This window comes from Oryzias latipes, chromosome 11 (assembly GCF_053564925.1).
Source record: "Oryzias latipes strain Hd-rR chromosome 11, Olatipes_Hd-rR_3.1".
Classification (NCBI taxonomy): domain Eukaryota; kingdom Metazoa; phylum Chordata; class Actinopteri; order Beloniformes; family Adrianichthyidae; genus Oryzias; species Oryzias latipes.
Window position 1 is genome coordinate 11422900 of NC_136247.1, and position 12344 is coordinate 11435243.

Below are 12344 nucleotides of genomic sequence, written 5' to 3' on the forward strand. Positions count from 1 at the left end.
GTAGTGGACAGAATGTCAAAACTGGAACTAAAGCTACGATTCAAGATTCAAAGGGTTTTTTATCATATGCACAGTAAAGAAACGGGTTTCCCTGCACAATGAAATTCTTTCTTTGCTGTCTGCTCCAAATGCCAAAAGTATAGAGGAAACAAAACAATTCACTCACATTGTACACACAAAAACACAAGATGTCGAGTGGCAGTTCTAAAAGTGCAAAAGTGACAATGACAATAGCAACAATTAGGACGAGCAAAGGTGCAGTTTGTTTTTCCAGACTCCAGTCAGCTGTTAACGAGTCTGATGGCAGAGGGAAAGAAAGAGTTCCTAAATCTGGTGGTCCTGCACTTCACACTCCTGTACCTCCGTCCTGAGGGGAAGAGAGTGAACAGTCCTTGTTGCGGGTGGGTGGGGTCCTTGATGATGGAGGCAGCTCTCCTGCAGATCCTGCGTTTGTAGATGCTCTGCAGCGAGGGAAGAGGAGTCCTGGTGATCTTGGACGCAGTCTTTACCACTCTCTGCAGGCGTTTGCGGTCCATGGCGGTAGGGCTTCCGTACCACACCGTGATGCAGCTGGTCAGAACGGACTCAACCATGCAGCTGTAGAAGTTGCTGAGGATCTTTGGGGACATGCCGAACCTCCTCAGCCTCCTCAGAAAGTACAGCCGCTGATGAGCTTTCTTCACCAGTTCTTCACCATGTTAAAGGGTTAAATACAAAAAAATGCATAACATTAAGAGAAGCGAAGATTTATAATTTCAGAAAAAGACTAATTAAGCTACAGAAATAAAAAGTAGCAATGTCACAAAGGAAAAGTTTTAATTCAGAATTAAACATTAAAAGGTCATTGGCCATTTAAAATGATGTATAATACATTTGTAAGCGTTAATGATGCTATTAAGGCTGGAACCTATAGTTGGCAAAGACTCCAGAAAAGGTAAAACAATGTATTGAACAGTTGATGAATAACGCTGGGGCTGAAGCAGAGGGCAGCAGATGGGGAACGGTGGTCATTGCAGGGGTTCTAGAAGAGAGAATAACAATTATAGAGCTGCAGAGTGAGTGTCAGCCAGATGCAGATGAGAGTAACCTGAGGAACTTCTGGTAGTTCTGGTGGAGGCTGGAAAACCAAGAGGAGAAGTTTGGAATGAGGCGTGTGTGTTATGTGGGAATTCAGTCATAATTGTCTCAAAACATCCATGTAAGAGCCATCCAAAGGGACTAATGCAAAAGGGAGTCCTGGAAGAGGTGAAAGGTCAAAGACTAAGATAAACTAACTGTGAAGGCTGAGAAAGAAATCCAGATGGCCAAGATGAAGCAGACAATTAACCATAAACTCAAGGTATTCAGGGGAAAAAACTCCACACATCCAACAACTTTATGGCAAATTCTGAAAGTGGAGTAGTAGCATTGCAGCAGGCTAAAGACCCGCTCCTTCTGAAAGAGTTTAAGTCAGTTCTGCTGCAAAGCTCCAACTCAACTTATAGACCCACGCCAATGAAAACCATGTTTTTGTCTAATGAAAGAGGAAGAAAAGGAAAACTTAAAAGCTTAAAATTGCATTTCTGAGTATTTCTTTATTCAAATCATTGTGAATCAGGAGGAGAGGAAAAAATGCTGTTGTAAAAGTTTGTAGCTAAGACGTGGGTCACAAGCTCTTCATTCCCATCCACTTGTAAACATATGCAGTACGTAGGGAGACAGTGTAAACAAAGAAATTATGGGCTTAATCCAAGCCAATGGTCCAATCCACAGCTCAGAGGTGAACTACTGCCGCTCTGCAGAAACTATGTCCTAGAAAACAACATGTGTTTTTTTATTCAAAGTGGGACTTCAACCAAGCTGTATAAAAGAAATCCTGTTAAAGTTTCTTTTAAACTTTACTGTGAAAGATGGACCAACTTTACTTTTGTGACTTCAAGCTGATAAATGTTTTCGTTTTGCCGTTTAGACGTGTTTCACCATGACAATAAAGATGCCTTTGGACTGCGAGGACAGCTGCATATGGTTGCAAGATGTGGGGAGTAAAATGCACTTTCATACATTACTGTGGGTAACCAGTCCAGATGATCAGCGGCGGATAAAAAAGAGGATATTTATGTCAGTGTAAATATTCAGTAGGAGATTTTTCTCTGTTGTCTTATGTGAAGCTAACATCGGCCATTAGAGTACCCTTCAGATGACAAACTGTCAGTCGGTGATGTCTTGCCTAAAAAAAGTACATTGATGTTTTCATTCAGAAAATGGCAGTGTGAGCATTTAAAATGAGACAAAACACGATAGGATTAATGCAGGGAAAAGGACATTAATTCATCCTTTAGAAAATAATTAGTGCTGCTGTGGTTTAATTTGAGCCTCATTGATGAAAATAGCTGTTAAAAATTGTTGACTGTTAGTAAAAAGTTGACATCTTTATTCTTTAGACAGTTTTTGTCTTTCCAGTATTTTAAAGTCAGCAAATGTCCAAAAAAAAAAAACTTAAAGCTATCAGCACAATCTTTTTTTTAATTTAGTTTCACATTTTGAAAAAGTTTTAATATTTAAAAAAAGCAAGAAGTCTACAGTTTGTACTGGAACTAGAAGTTTATTGTTAATGTTTTGCTTAAGTCTTGTCCCATATCATCTGCATAATAAAGGAAAGATGCAAAAAGAAAACAAAGAAGCTCAAAAATGGATCCCAGTGGGATTCCATGGCTCCACAACCTGAAATAAAGAACTTATAGTTCTAAAAATGAAATATAAGTCTAAATATTACTTTTAAAGGCTGGTTTTCAGTGACACAGCACTGTGGACACATCTTGTTTTTTACATTCTTTAAAGGCCACACTTTAAGCACAACAAGCGAATCACATATCTGAATAGTCGCCAAACCTGAAAAGTGAATAAAAACCTGAGGAGTAAAAAAATGGAGCACAACGCTGTATGATCCATTTATGTGGGTCTGATGCCAGATGACCTCCTGAATGAATGTTGCTCTGGAAATGCAGGTGAATGGTTTTTAAATAATGAATAAGCAACAGTCCTCTGCATAAGGTCACGGAGCAGAGGAAAGACTTGTTTTTCTGCTTGAACATCCACAACTACAGTCTGCAAAGAAAAAATCTGTGTTTTTTGTTTTTGGCAGTTTTTAAGAGCATCGAAGGCACGCAGGCTTCCATCTGTAAACACTTCTGTTTCTTTCACCACTTCTCCATCATCTCAGCTCTTTCATTGATCTGTCACTAGCTAGTTTTGATATCTTAACATGTAGTCAAACGAGAAAGTGTCGCTGGAGCAGTAGAAAATGGGCAAAAGGTTGTCAGAGATTGACACCAGTAAATGTTGTCACAACCTATAAGAAGCCAGGTAACTTCTGCTCACTTTGTTTCAAATCTGCCTTCTGTTTTAGTATTTTAGGCTAAAAAAAAAAGGTGGAGAAACAGCAACGATGTATAAAAGAGATTGAACCTGCTGTTTTAATGTTGCCAAACGTTCACCGTTTGCAAAGATTGGTCTTTAAAACCTTTTTAAAGTCAGTGTCCTTTTGGCCACTGGAGAGATTTTGTTGACCACCATCTCCCCTCATAAGTTATTTGTTTTTCTTCTTTTCCTTGATGAATGAACTCCTGCTCCATCCTGGATAATTAACATGCTTATTCTTAATCCAGGTAAAGTTCTACCCCACTTTTTGACCCATAACCTTCCTGAAATTTAATCTAACCAATAAAATGAGTCCTAAAATGGGGCTTTGAAATTTTGGGTTTAAAGCAAACGTAACCAGAGTTATTGCACATTACTGTGATACGCCTTAAAATAAAGAGTTTTTTGGAGGTTGGCATACTTTTAGTACAGAGGTAGAGTGGTCAACCTCTGATCATTAGAGGGCAGGTTCAGTTCATGCTACATTCACACCGGGCTCAGAAACGCGTATGAAAGCGCGTTTATGCACATTTTGGGCTTCCGGGTTCAAATCTCTCGCACTTGTGAGGTTTCTTTTGCAGCCCTTTTTGGGCTCTACGTAGAAAACGCAAAGCAATTGAATGCTCACTGACAGCTAAACAAGTTGAACTTTCACCAGTCAGGGTTTCAGGTTTTGGTAGTGATGCATGGGTAGTGTCCCTTTCAAAACTGTTTGAAAACAAATCAGGTAGGAGAAATTAATGATGGCGGTTTGACCCGACATGAAAAATCATCTTTCATATTTCGGAATAGAGCTGAAAAAAATAAAGCTTGGAGGAAAACTTGCACCGCTTCGACATTTCGCACCAAGCCTCTTCCAACTGTAGGTGGCGGACATGCGCTAGTAAACAGTAAAAAAAAATAAAGAAGACGCATATAGTGCGTTCTTGTGTGGTGTGTATACTGCCTTATGCTAAAAGCGCATTTAAAAAAACTCACGTTCAGCGAGTTCTTGAATGCGCCACACATGCCGGTGTGTAGCACAAAGGGCTTTCTGCCTTTAAGGAAGGTTATAAGTATATTTCATTTACCATTCTGTTTTTGGATTTACAAATTTTTCTTTTATCTCTACATTTTACAAATTTCTCATAAACCAGAAAATCAAATTGATCTTAATCTTTACACCAAAAAATAACAAGATTTACCACTTCGAGTTGAAGTTGTTGTACAGTTTGAAGTTTATTGTGGAGTCACTGTGTGATAAAATGATAAAAAAAAATCGTTTACATAAAAAAAAAGGGTTTTAAGCAATGCCACATAAACTGTTTTAACAATAAATTGTTAGAGCACACTTTAAAGTAGTAGAAACATTCATATAGGCCCCAAGCTACTAAAGGTTGAAAATAAGACATGCCTTTTCTTTATTTACTATTGTAATTCAAGGCTATTTTGTACCACAGCAGTATCATTCCATCTGGTATGAAAACATTCAAAAGTTTAAAAATCCTTTTTAAATTTGGTTGTCTGATTCACCAGCAGTCTATCTACATTTACATACTATTTCTGTGTTTATCTAATGAAGTTTATATTTTGCCTTAAGCTGTCACTCAGGCTGCAATTAATTGAGTCGTAGCCTTTAATTAGACTTGTCGTTGAATTGTGTTATTGTTAGTTTTCCTGCAGTTTTGTCAGATGTCCTCATATTCCTCTTTATGAGTCAAACATGAGTTTTATCTCGTTCCGACTGACCCTGACACGTTTCTAGAGCAGAAAATAGGTAGTCGCCCCCCTCCCTCCTCCGCACAACCAACAGTCAACTTCAAGATCAATTAGCGCTCACTTTCAAATCCAACAGATTGCAGTAAACCGAAGGTGTATGTCGAGGAAGGGTGGCCACGCACACACACCACCAGTAATTAGGATGAAGCTCCTAAAGTCGCATAAGGAAGGATCGACACTCACGTTTCCCGTGTCACCTGATCGTCACACTCTCTAATTACAATAATCCTGTGTGGATAGAGATGCACCCCCTCCACCCCCACCCTATGTCTTTGTCTTCCTGTGGAATGAGAGGTTTAATCTGGCAGGATCAGAGCTGCTGGGAGCAGGGGGAGGGAAAAGAGGGGGTTGGCGAGTGGAAGGAGGCAAGAAGGAATTTGGGCATCTTAACAAACTCTTAATTACGTTTTCTATCCGCCGCTGGTGGCAGGCATAAATGGCGTTCCCCAGGGAGCCTCTGATCCACTTTCTGATCTGCACAATCCGCAGCCGAGCTTCTGATCAAAAAGATGGAGCGGCCTAGATGCTTCAAACACATGGGACCTTTTCCAGCGTGGGACTCGTAGCTTGTCATTGAGCGGAAGTTTGAATTGTAGAAATTTGTGCTCAAAAAGAAAAAAGAAAACAGCTCCTTTTCAAAACCAGAGGGAGGAAAAGAGACTGCGAGAGTTTGGCTGCTCTATGAATTGATAATGAGCATTCATGCAACGTGCTGAAGGCGTTTGTCCCACATATGAGGGAGGATTCATTGGAGATGACCTCCACCCACATTTTCGCTATTCGTATATGGCAGACACAGCTTTGATGCCTGCCATCAGCGTAATCCCCGGGGAGGTTCTGCTGCATTAAACCAAAGCAGCCACTGTGCTAAAGCATCCGCACCAGCAGGAAGCCAGATCGTCCGGCTCCATCGGCTCTCCTGGAGCCGCATGGAGTCATCAGCCCATGGGCCTTGATCACGACAAAGTTGGATCATTACAAGGCAGAAAGTGTGGAACCATATCTTCATAAAGTGAAACATTTCCTCTGCCATGGCATTACGCTGTAGGTGCTTTAATGTTCTCATGCACAAGGGACTATCTGAGCACGCTCAGGACTTCCAGGTGCATAAATTGTGTCCTTGGTTTGGATGAACTTGAACTCTCTTCAATTCAGGATTGATTTAGTTTGTTACAGCGAGAAAAGTTAAAATCACACATTAAAGTTTTCAATTTGTTCACCAAAGGGTGCAGTAGGAAGACCACCTGCCTCCCATCTCTGCATTTTGGGTCCTTCATCAACCCCCCCTACCTGACAATTAGTTAATTTATAACTAACTGGTGAAATTTCCCTTTCGCAGTTTTTTGCCAACAACCTCCAGTTTTTACTCTAAAAAAGAGTTTTCTACAGTATTAGTTCTATAGTATCAGTATTAATAAGTAGGGTGTTTTTTCTCACATGTAAATTTGTGTTACAGAAGATACACATGATGTAATTCTGGATAGGATCTTGAGGCCAGCGCTTTGTGGGAGTGATCCTTTCTGCCTCACCTGAGATTCATTTTCATGGAAACATCTACTTCATAGTACCGGTAGGTAAATTTTTTCTGATGGTTTTCAGCTCTGAAGCACAAAAGTTGTCTGACACATCAAGTCTGGGTTTAGAATTCTAGTTCTCTACTATTATTTTGCCAGAAGAAACAAAATGAGATCTGGTCATTGAAGTGTACCTGCAGTGATTTCTCTTCAGCAACAAGCAAGCTCATGCATGGAGCAAACATGGTTAATGCTTAGTCACATGCACCCAAACGAGGGTTGACTCTTGAGGGATTTTGGGTTGTTCAGGCCCACAGAGGGTTGTAGAGAGGCTGCATCTTAAGAGAAGGGCAGGTGTATCTTGCCATTTAAAGCTTGTGCGGCCACTTTAAGAGATGTCATGAAAATGAAAAGTAAGGTGGTTTTGCTTGTGGTATGTGAATCGTAAAGTATTTGTAAGAATAATGTAAGTTACACACACTTATGACTTGTGGATGATGCTGCGCTACGGTGGCGTTTACGCAGCACTTTAGTAAGATGCACGCATTGACCACTTATTGGGTTGGATTTATCTGCGCTTTTCCGCTCAAAGCTCTTACAACGTGTCCATTATTCATTCACTCTTCATTCATATTTGGTGATGGTAATCCACTGATGTAGCCACAGCTGCCTTGGGGCAGACTGACAGAGGCGTGGCTTCCCAGTATGCGCCTATGGCTCCTCTGACCATCACCGGGACAGTTATCCGCACACCGGTGGAGTAACACTGGAGGCAAGGATGGTGAAGTGTCTTGCCCAAGGATACAATGACAAGATAACCGTAGGATGGCCACACAATTGTCTCCTGATTCTTACACAAAGGGCGTCAAAGGAGCATTCACCTTTCACTTGAACAGCACAAATGGGCTCCCTGTGTGGTGGGATTGAAATAAGGAAAAATCCTTCTCTACAGTGTTCCCTACAATCTGACGCCTGCAGCATGCCAGTAGAAAAGAATGTACGGGAACATTTTCACCTTACAGGCTCACTAGGTTTTCTACAATCTACAGTGTGTGCCCCATACAGATTTGCCCATTTTTCACTTGCAGACAGCCTATATCCACCTGTAAGGGCAGTTGTTACTAAGGCATTAAATAAGAGGATAGTGTATTAAGGACTGGGACAGTATTAAGGACAGTGGAACTGTCTGTCTATGGTTGGATTGTCCTTCCAGCTCCCACCTGCTGTGAGGAAGTCATCATTTCCAGGTTGGAAAAAGTCAAATGGGTGTTCAAGCAACGTTGCTCTGGACCAGCATCCTTAGAAACTTAGAAAATCATCTGTCATGTTTTACAATTTTTGTGTTTTTAGAAGGTAAATCTATATCAAAAGTTATAGTTTCTGTGCTTTTCTTTGGTTTTGTTTTAATTGTGTTTTTTTGTCTGTGTCTTGCTTTTGCCTGACGGTTTTGTCACTTAAAGCCCGAGACTTAGAAGATGAATCCCCATGGGAACGCTTTTTCTGGGATTCAGTTGAAAATGCCACTTCTCTTTGTAATTTGTAGCCAAAGACTGCATCTCTTACACTCAGAAATCCTTCACTTGTACCAGTCTCACATATCAGCTCACAGCCTTTCTCAGATCCTAAAATTCCATATCCTGTGAAATATGGGGACGTCTCTAAGCCAGCAGAGGAACATGGGAGATTAGGATAGGCAAGTGCATTAAGATGCCCTGGTTGCAAATATATACAGGGTGCCAGAGAGGGAGAGGGAGTGTAGGTTTTTAAGTTGCTGTCACCCGGCTGTCAGCGTGTCTGTCAGAACAGATCCATCAAGCCCCTGACACATTTGCATGGAGTGCAGCAGGAGCACGCCTTATTATGCATTCTTCCTCACACCGACCTTCTTCTCTCCACCAGAAGAACTAACTAGCATCCGAGAGGCATAAATTGCAGACTGACATAAACTGGAGATGATGGAGAGCTGTTATTGGCTTCTGACAGTACGTGTGTGTGTGTCTAAGTCTGTGTGTGAGAGCCGCCATCTTCCCGCTCTTCCCAGGTGTTCGGGGATCAGCCATCTTGTCAGGTGAGCTGTGGCGTCTCTGCAGGCTTACACGACACGCGGCAACAGAGGCAAGGGGGGGGCATTAAGGGCACAGCTCCGGGTGCCCATGTGTTGCAGATGCAGTCAGCACCCCCCTGTGTGGAGGCCTCCACTGGGACGAGCACAGCTGTGGCATGGCATTGGGTTGCTAACGAGCCTTATCGCACAGGCGATAGACGAGAACACACAAAGGCATACAAGCACAACACCAAATGGGGGGAGGGGAGGGGGAGGCTCAAACACCAACAAGAGATTTAAAAACACAAAACTCAACGTCAATGACACAAGTCACACAACATCAATATTTCTAACGTTTGTCCTTAAGATTGACTTAGAGTTTTATTGTTTTGTAGTTGACAGGAAATCATATATCACTGATGATATCTAATCTGTCCAGTATTTATGTTTTACATCCCAGTCTCACTGGAATGCAAAACCTGCAGAAATCCCATGACTTAAAAATTTTAAAGATTTCACTTTTAGTTTAATTAGATAATTAGATAATTAGATAAGCTGCAAACAAAGTCCTGGGAACAGACCAAAACTTCAAAAAACATGAACCATATTTAAGACATGTAACATGTATATACGTCTACCTAAATCTAAAATGTAAACAATGACATATACCAGTATGTGCGCTAAAGATGTAAACTTAAAGGTTGTGAGGAGGGCACTTTAGTTTGCTTTTTAATTTTTGGGTAGGGATATTTCCTGGAGTTCTTCTGTTATGAGTTGTTTCCCTTTGTTTGTCACACCAGGATCAGGTTGATCCTCTACAGCTGTCTTCATTTCTGTTACAGTAATTACCCTCAGTGTATTTAAGTGTGTGGTTTTCAGTTCATCATTGTCAGGTCATCTGTTTTGTCACTCTTTTGTTGAGCCCTTGGTTTTGTCATGTTGACATTAATTAATTAAGTTTCTGACACCAAGCCTGATCTCCAGCATTTTGGGTTCTACATCACTGGTTTCTGACAGAAGAAATGATGACAGAGAGAACCAAAATATGATTGAAACTAGGACAGGAGCTGAGAAATAAGTTAAAAGGTAAACTAAGACATGAACCAAGACAAAACTAAGATAGATAACACACAGTAAACTATGACAGGACCTATGACCTGAGCTAAAGTGTAATGTAAAGTAGAATGTGAGCATCACGTATTGTAAACTAAGAGGAAAACAAGAATGTGATCAAAGATAAATTAAAAAACTAATTTAAAACATAAATGAAGATAAAACCATGACACGCAGTAAACTAAGATGGGAACTCTGAAGATAACTATGATGTAAACTGGAATGTGAACTAAAACAAAAGTAAGAATACGCAAAAATGTAAACAGTGACAAAACTATCTAAATGTAGAGTGACATACTACAATAAACTGATATGGGAACTATGACGTAAACTATTATTTGAAATAAATTAAAAAGTAAGCATGGTGGCGCAGTGGTTATGGCTCTTGCCTCACAGCAAGGAGGCCCCTGGGACCTGAAACAGAACATCAATGGGGGACCTTTGTGTGGAGTTGGCATGTTCTCCCTGTGCATGCGTGGGTTTTCTCCGGGGACTCTGGCTTCCTACCACTGTCCAAAAACATGCTTTATAGGTTAATTGGTTACTCTAAATAGTCCATAAGTGTGAATGTGAGAGTGCATGGGTGTGTCATTTGTGGTCCTGCGACAAACTGGCGACCTGTCCAGGATTCCCCCTGCCTTCGCCCGCAAGTGGTTTTGGCAGGCTCTGTCCCATGACCCCGAAAGGAAAAAAACAGATTAGAAGATGAATGAATGAATAAAAAGTAAGCTATGGCACAAACTACTGCAAAAAAAAAGAAAAAAAAGAAAAAGGAAACGGTATTTCAGTAGGGGCTTTTTAAACTGAAGTCTTATTGGCTTTTATATAAAGCATTGTCAAATTTTTGTATTCAATATTGACTGCAACATTCCAGAAAGTAGCAATCACACTCAACAAAAAACATTAGCAGTTAGAGTTTTCCTTCATTTAAAAATCAACATTTTTTCCTCTTTACCTTCCAGATTATAGCACTGATGACCCATCCTAAAGAAAAATACAAACATCTATTTGTGTAATTTCAATTTCTGGGAGGTGTAAATACCTCTATGGTCCAATTCTGAAGGGATTTGTCTGTTTGCAGAAACGGGAAAAGTTCCCCAGCTGTTGAATATGTTTTGATTTAGAGATCCTGTAGCGTTGGTGGTTTGGTGGAAAGATGAATGAATGGATTGACAGATGAACAGTTCTACAGTCTGACACAAAAAGTGATAACATGGCACATTTTTGGATCCTCATGACTCTACTAAAGCCATCTGTAAAGCCACTGACATTCCCTATTTTACTATTTCTTATACTACTATGCAGATTCTTTTAGGATTGCACTTCATTTAATTTCTCTGACTCTTCAGTAGTGGCCTCCATCATCTCGTGTTTCCTTTAGAAACATTAAATTACACACAGTTTCAGATCACTTGGCTCTTGAGATGAAGAAGTCCGGTCTAAAATAATTATCTTTTTTTATTGTTCTAGATTTCTGACAGTATAAGTATTGCATGGAAAATTTGGTATATTGCACTACAGTGACGTGCGGTGAGATTAATGGCTGGTGAGGCACTGACATCATCAGTCAGATTTACAAACATGAACCATACTGAGTAACTTTTTCACCAGTTATTATTGACTGTTATTGACAACAGTTAACGTGTTTTGTTTAAAATTTCATTTCAACGTGGTTTTTTTTTCATGTACAAACTGCAGCATAGAAAAAAGCACAAACGTTATTATCGTCTTACCTTTACTTGTAAATAAAGTCCATATGCCGCTCCTTCTGAAGAAAATGACTTGCCGCTTGCTATCACTTCTTCTATTGTTTTTTAGCGTCATAATCTCAGGGCTCACCGGCGCCCCCTAACATGAGGCACGAGAACTGCTGGCCTCACTCAGCGGCTTTTTCGCCGGCGTTTAGCGCTAAGCACAAGAAACACGTCCCTCACATACAGTTATTTATAAAAACAAACACTGTACATCATATACATCTGCTAAATTATGTAAACTCAGCTCATATAGTACAAGTGATTAAACCGACATACAGAGAGACAGCAGTACCGTCTGACTGCACAGGTATTGCGCAATCCAAGGTGAGGCTCAGCGGGCTGGTGCCTCATCGCACATCACTTTTTAGTATCTGAACGGCAAATGCGGAAATTCAGCGATTTTGAAAAGAAAAAACGCCCAAAAATGGTACATTTAAATGGAAAATGACTGCAAAGCACAAATTACTGACTAAATATAATAATTGAATTTACTTTTTTCTCTTTTCTTCCCATATGACGGGTGAGGCTGTGCCTCACCTGCCTCTCCAACTGCACGTCACTGTTGCACTATATCATGACTTGATTTTCATGACAAATAATTCAAGATGTCTTTTTGACTTAAGCAAAATCTAACTTTGATCACACCTTAATGTAAGAAACTAATGACTGCCCTTATTTGGTCAATCAGTATGTAAAGGTTTTAATTTTTTAAAGAATATTTTATTAAAATTTAAACAAATAAGACTGTTGTCTTATGAAGTATTT